This window comes from Mustela lutreola, chromosome 1, assembly GCF_030435805.1.
Source record: "Mustela lutreola isolate mMusLut2 chromosome 1, mMusLut2.pri, whole genome shotgun sequence".
Taxonomy (NCBI): domain Eukaryota; kingdom Metazoa; phylum Chordata; class Mammalia; order Carnivora; family Mustelidae; genus Mustela; species Mustela lutreola.
The window spans coordinates 130397820-130404215 of NC_081290.1; the positions used below are offsets into that span (position 1 = coordinate 130397820).

General features: G+C 31.1%; 1 pseudogene; it reads left to right on the forward strand.

The window, feature by feature from the left end:
* Positions 1 to 806: 806 nt before the first annotated feature.
* LOC131822839 (U4 spliceosomal RNA) lies at positions 807 to 957 on the forward strand (annotated as a pseudogene).
* Positions 958 to 6396: the final 5439 nt, after the last annotated feature.

Sequence of the window (6396 nt, forward strand, 5' to 3'; positions counted from 1 at the left end):
TTTATTTGACTGACTAGGAAAATAATGGTCTCATAAATTGATATTGAGAATCCCTGGCATAAAAAAGTGTTGGGGAATGATTTGAACTCTAGACAACTTGAGTTAACTGATTGACACTGTTTTAATATATTTGGCATTTGCTTCATGTCCAAAATTTGAGGAAGTCCAAAATGGTGACATACATTTAAGAATTACCACAGCAGGGGCACCTGGGTGGCTCAGTGGGTTAAGCCTCTGCCTTTGGCTCAGGTTATGATCTCAGGGTCCTGGGGTCAAACCCGCATTGGGCTCTCTGCTCAGCAGGGAGCCTGCTTCTCTTTCTCTCTCTCTGCCTGCCTCTCTGCATACTTGTGATCTCTGTCAAATAAATAAATAAAATCTTTAAAAAAAAAGAATCACTACAGCATCTATAAGAAGACTTAGAAGAAATAGTTAAACCTATACATATAAGGAAAAATTGGAAGAGGCAATGGTTGGGAGTGCATTGCAATGGAAGTCAAGTATCAACCTATCCCCTTCGGATCTCTGGTTCTGTATTACTAATTCCTATCAGAACTTTGCTCAGACTCCTTTCCCCTGTCTCAGGTGTAAAATTCTTAAAATACAGTTTTTTAGTTTCTTATCTATAAACTCTTCTCTTCTGAATTTCATTCTTGTCTCTTATGCTTTTTCTTTCAGTTATCTAGGCTTTAATATCTTTAATTTATGCATCCTATTATTTTCTCCCTATTTTTAATATCTAATCAGATATTAAATTCAGGTCTGTTTTCCATATCTTTTCCTTTGTTTTCAATTATCTTATCTTTAGCTTTGCACAGTGGCAGTATCGTAGCCAATTGGGTTTATCCAAGGTGCGATTATTGATAATTGAAAACTTTACATATTTTGTAAATGATCTGCTGGCCATCCATTCTTCTTTTTCATATGGCACATTAATTCCATATTAATCTTTCAAGTATAATCTTTCTAGTATACTATTTGGATTATTTTGGTTTCTAATATAGTAAGATTTGAACTAATGTATTTTTTTCAAAATTGTAAAATCTTTCAGTATACAAACTGAAAAATTGGTTTTTGTTAATTTTCAAAAGATGTGTACATTCTTTGTAGTTTTATTATTTTTATTTTTTAAAGATTTTACTTATTTGAGAGAGGGAGAGAGAGAAAAAGAGAGCATAACACAGGGAGGGGGGATGGGAAAGGAAGGGAGAAGTAGACTCTGTACTAAGCAAGGACCTCCCCCACCCACCCATACATGTGGGGCTCAATGCAGGACTTGATCCCAGGACCCTGGGATCATGACCTGAGTTAAAGGCAGATGCTTAGCCAACTGAGCCACCCAGGTGCCCTGACATTTTTGTAGTTTTAATGATAACTTGCAGACATAAATATTTTAACTTTCCCCTATTTATTGCAATAGAGTAAAGATGACACTCTTTTCTTTTTTTTAAATAGTTTTATTTAATTCAAAGAATAGCATTTTATTTGGGTCCAAAGAATAACCAATACTTTATATGCCATAACATCCACCTGTTTTAAGTGTAAAATGCATGAATTTTAGTGAGTTTACAGAGATGTGCAACCATCTCCAGAATCCAGTTTTAGAACATTTCCATTACTCCCAAGAGGATCCCTTCTTATCATTGACAGACAGTTCCCTTTCCCACACTTAGCCCTTGGTGATACTGGTTTGCTTCCTGCATATGCATTTATCTTTTATGGACATTTTATATAATTAAATGGTACAGTTTCTTTTACTGAGAATAATGTTTTTGAGGCTTATCCATGTTGTAGCATGTATGTGTTCTTCCTTTTTATTATTTAGTAGTATTCTCACACATTTTGTATTAGGAAAGAAACATCCCACCATCATGTGGAAGCCAAATATAGTAGTGGTTTTACAACTATTCTCTCTATCTGGAGTAAGTCAGTATTTGCACCAGGCAAGTGGGGAATACTAATTTCATTCCCTTTACTATTGAATGTCTTCTCTAGAGAAAGAGATGCATTAAATAATGTTTGTTGGCTGGGAGGTTTTTAATTCTTATTTTCAGGGTTACTTTAAAGATTTAATCTCTTCCATGGTAGAGAAAACTCACTCTTTTCTTTAGAGTGATATCTCATGAACATAAAGAAAAAATCCACAAAATATTGGTAAATTAAGTGCAACAGTGTGTACAAATATATGCAAGTGGGATATATGCTGGTCACATAAACATTGTTCAGTATTCAAAAATCAAATAATGTCACATCAATAGGGTAAAATAGAAAAATTATTTGATCATGGCAATAGCTGTAGAAAACAATGTTCGATAAAATCCAACATCCATTTATTATAAAAACTCTCAACAAGCTAGAAACAGAGGAAAGCATTCCCACTTGGATTAAGAACGTCTACAAAATACCTGTAGTTACCATGATACTTAGCAGTGAGAAACTAGATGCTTCACACTAAATTGGCATGTCAGGGATGTCTTCCCTCACCACTCCTATTCACTGTTGTGCTGGAAATTCTAGATAATGTATTAAGACAAGAAAATGAAATAAAAGCTATTTTAGGAAGCAAAGAACAAAACTGTCTTTGTTCACAGATGACATACTTGTCTATATAGAAAATCCCAATCCAAAATAATAAAAGAAAAACCTTTTACAACTAATAAGAAATTATAGCAAAGTGACAGATTAACATAAAAATCAATTGCTTGCTTATATACCAACAGAGAACAAATGAAGTTTTAAAAAAATATTTTTAAAAATAAATTTACATTAGCACCTAAAAAACTAAAAATATTTGGAATAAATCTAAAATATCTATATTATCTGTATACAAAACTCTGATGAAAGAAGTCAAATTAAATCTAACTAATTGATAATGCATTTAATATTCATGGCTAAAAGAATTCATTATTGTTAAAATGAGTTCTCATAAATTTGATCTATGTTCAATACAGTCCCAGACAAAATTTTGGCAAGTTGTTTTGTGAATATCAACAAATGGGTTCTCAAACTTGTATGAAAAACCAAAATAGGCAAATAGCCATCACACTATTGAAGGAGACTACTTTATGTCATTCTTAGTGTAAAGCTATGGTAATTAAGATAGGATGATATTTACATAAGAATAGATAAATAGATTAATGGAAAACAATAGAAAGTCCAGATATAGACCCACATAATTATAATAAACTAATTTTTGACAAAGAAGCAAAGGCAATTTAATGTAGAAACAGTAGTCTTTTCAACAAATGATGCTGGAAAAAGTGGACATTCCTATGCAAAATAGAAGAACAAAAGCCCCAAATAATCTGGACACAGATCTTACACATAGATAGAGATCTTAAATATTTTATAAAAGTTAACTCAAAATCTATTACAGACCTAAATGGAAAATGGAAAACTATAAAGCTTCTTGAAGATAATACAAAAAATATAGGTGGCATTGGCTTTGGCAATGATTTTTAGATACAAAACCAAAAGCACAATTCATAAAGGAAATAATTGATAAGTTGGAGCTCTTAACATTTTTTAAAAATTATGTTTTGTGAAAGACACTGTTAGAATGAAAAGACAAACTAGGGATTAAGAGAGAATCTTTACAAAGCACATATCTGATAAAGAATTGATACTCCAAATATACAAATAATTCTTAAAACTCAACAATAAAAAATAGCATAATTAAAATAGCAAAACTATATAAGCATATATATCAACAAGGAAGACCTTTGGATGCTAAGCAAATGTATAATAAATGCTTAACATCATATATCATAAGGTATTTACAAGTTAAATCAACAATTAGATACCAGTACACATCTAATAGAATGCCCGAAATCCAAAACATTGATCAAATTCAGGGGAAGATGTAGAGCAACAAGAACTCATCGATTGCTGATAGGAATGCAAAATGATATAGTCACTTTGCCACACAGTTTGGTCTTTCATACAAAATAAAATATACTCTTACCATATGATCCAGAAATCACACTTCTTAGTATCCACCCATAGAGGCTGAAAACTTAGGTCTGCCCAAAACTTGTAAAGGTATATTTATAGCAGCTTTATTCATAATTGTTAAAATTTGGAAACATTTGAGGTTTCTTTCAATAGGTAATGGATGAACAATCTGTGTTACATCTATACAGTTAAATATTCTTTGGTGATAAAAAGGAAATGAGGTATCAAGTCCCCAAAAGACAGAAAAATTTAAATGCAAATTTCTAAATGAAAGAAGCCAATTTGACAAGACTACATACTGTTGGATTCTAACTATATGACATTCTGAAAAAGACACAGCTATTGAGAAAGTAGAAATGATCAATGATTGCCAAGGTTTTAAGAGTAGGGAAGAGAGATGAATATGTGGAATATAGGGGACTAATTCTTTATGAAACTATTCTGTATGATACCATAATGGTGAATACATGCCATCATTTGTCAAAAGCTATAAACAGCACAGCACAAAGAGTGGGATTTAACATAAAATATGGACTTCAAATTTTTGTTCACAATAATTTATCAATATTATTTCATCTAGTATAACAGATGTACTATACTAATACCAGATATTAATAGGGAAAAGATGAGAGATATATGGGAGAAAGATATATAAACATTTTGTATTGTTCTTTTTTTAAACCTAAAATTGCTTTTAAAAATCTATTAATTAAAAAATGTGATACAAATACCCAGCTGGAAGTCTTATTTGCAAATATAACAGATACCATTACTGATCTCTCCTGGACCTTACTATATCATGCACAGAAATAATTCTGTATTTGTTTTTGGATGCATTCCTAGATATCCATCTGTTTTGTTTTACCTTTGTATCAAGGTAATTGATTGTTATAAAGATAAAGGTGTATTGATTTAAAATCATCTAGGCCAAGATTTTTATCTTGCCAATACAAAAATATGTACAATATTGAAGAATCATAAACATTCAAGCCCTCTATTTGTCTTCTTCTTCCTCAAAAAATATAGACTGAGATCATATTTCTGTTTCTTACTCTATGTGTGAAAGTACAAATAGAAAAATTTTGTTATAAAATTAGTGGAGAACTTCACCCAAATCTGTTAATAGTGATATGGAAAAAACCATGCCTTTTCCTAGAACTCTTCATTATTTTTTCCCAACCCTATATTATGAAAAATTTCAAGCTTATAGAAAAGCTGAAAGAATTACATAAGTTTTGGTTTGCTGTTACTGTCATAATAAAATACCAGAGACTGAGTGGCTTAGAAGCAAACAATTTATTTCTCTTAGTTCTGGAGGCTGGAAATCAAAGATCAAAGTGTTAGAAGGTTTGCTTTCTTCTAAGTCCTCTCTCCTTGGCTTACAGATGACTATCTTCTCACTGCATCTTCATACGGTCCTTTCTCTGTCTGTGGGCATCACTTGTACCTGTTTTTCCAGTTATAAGGGCTTCACCTATAACTTCATTTTGATTACTTCCTTAAAAATGATTAATTTGCATTTGTAGACTTTCATAAACACAACAATACAGTATAAACTTTGTTGTCTAAGATTTCTTTCAGAGTAATAGTTTCAATAATTCACCCATGATTGTTTCTTTTTATTACTAAGTGATCATATTTTTTCTCTTTCTTTTGTTCATGGCCACATGGCTCCTTCAAATATGGAGCTATTATTTTGAAAATCTGCTAATGTACACTCTTGAGCAAATCTCATGTGAAGAAATTGGCAAAAGTCAATTGTCTGCCTATTCATCAGCAATGAAAAAATAGCATTTGACATTAACACAATACTACTTAATAACTGCACCAAACTAAGTATGTACAGGATCTATATGTGGAAATTCATGAGACACTGATGAAAAAAAATCAAAGTAGATCTGAATAAATGGAGAAAATTTTTATGTTTATGGAATTAGAAAACTTAATATTTTTAAGATGTCAATTATTCCCAATTTAATCTTTAGATTTAACATAATCCAAATCAAAATCACAGCAAGTGATTTTGTAGATATAGATAAACTTATCTAAAATTTTATGTGGAAAGACAAAAACCCATAATAATAAACACAAGACTAAAGAAAAAATATTAAAATCAGAGTACTGATACTACCTGATTTCAATTTTACTATAAAGCTATAATAATCAATAAAAATAGTCCCTAAGTTAAAATATGGTGTTGTACACTTAAAAATTTAAGAGAATAGATCACAGGCTAAATGTTCTTAACACACACACACACACACACAATCAACACAGTATTGATAAAAGAATAGATATAGCTCATTAAATAGAATACAGAGAGCCCAGGAATAGACTCAAGCAAATATAATCAAGTAATCTTTGACAAAAATACAAAGGCAAAACAATTGAGAAATACTAATCTTTTCAAGAAATGATGCAGGACAACTGTACATCTATGAG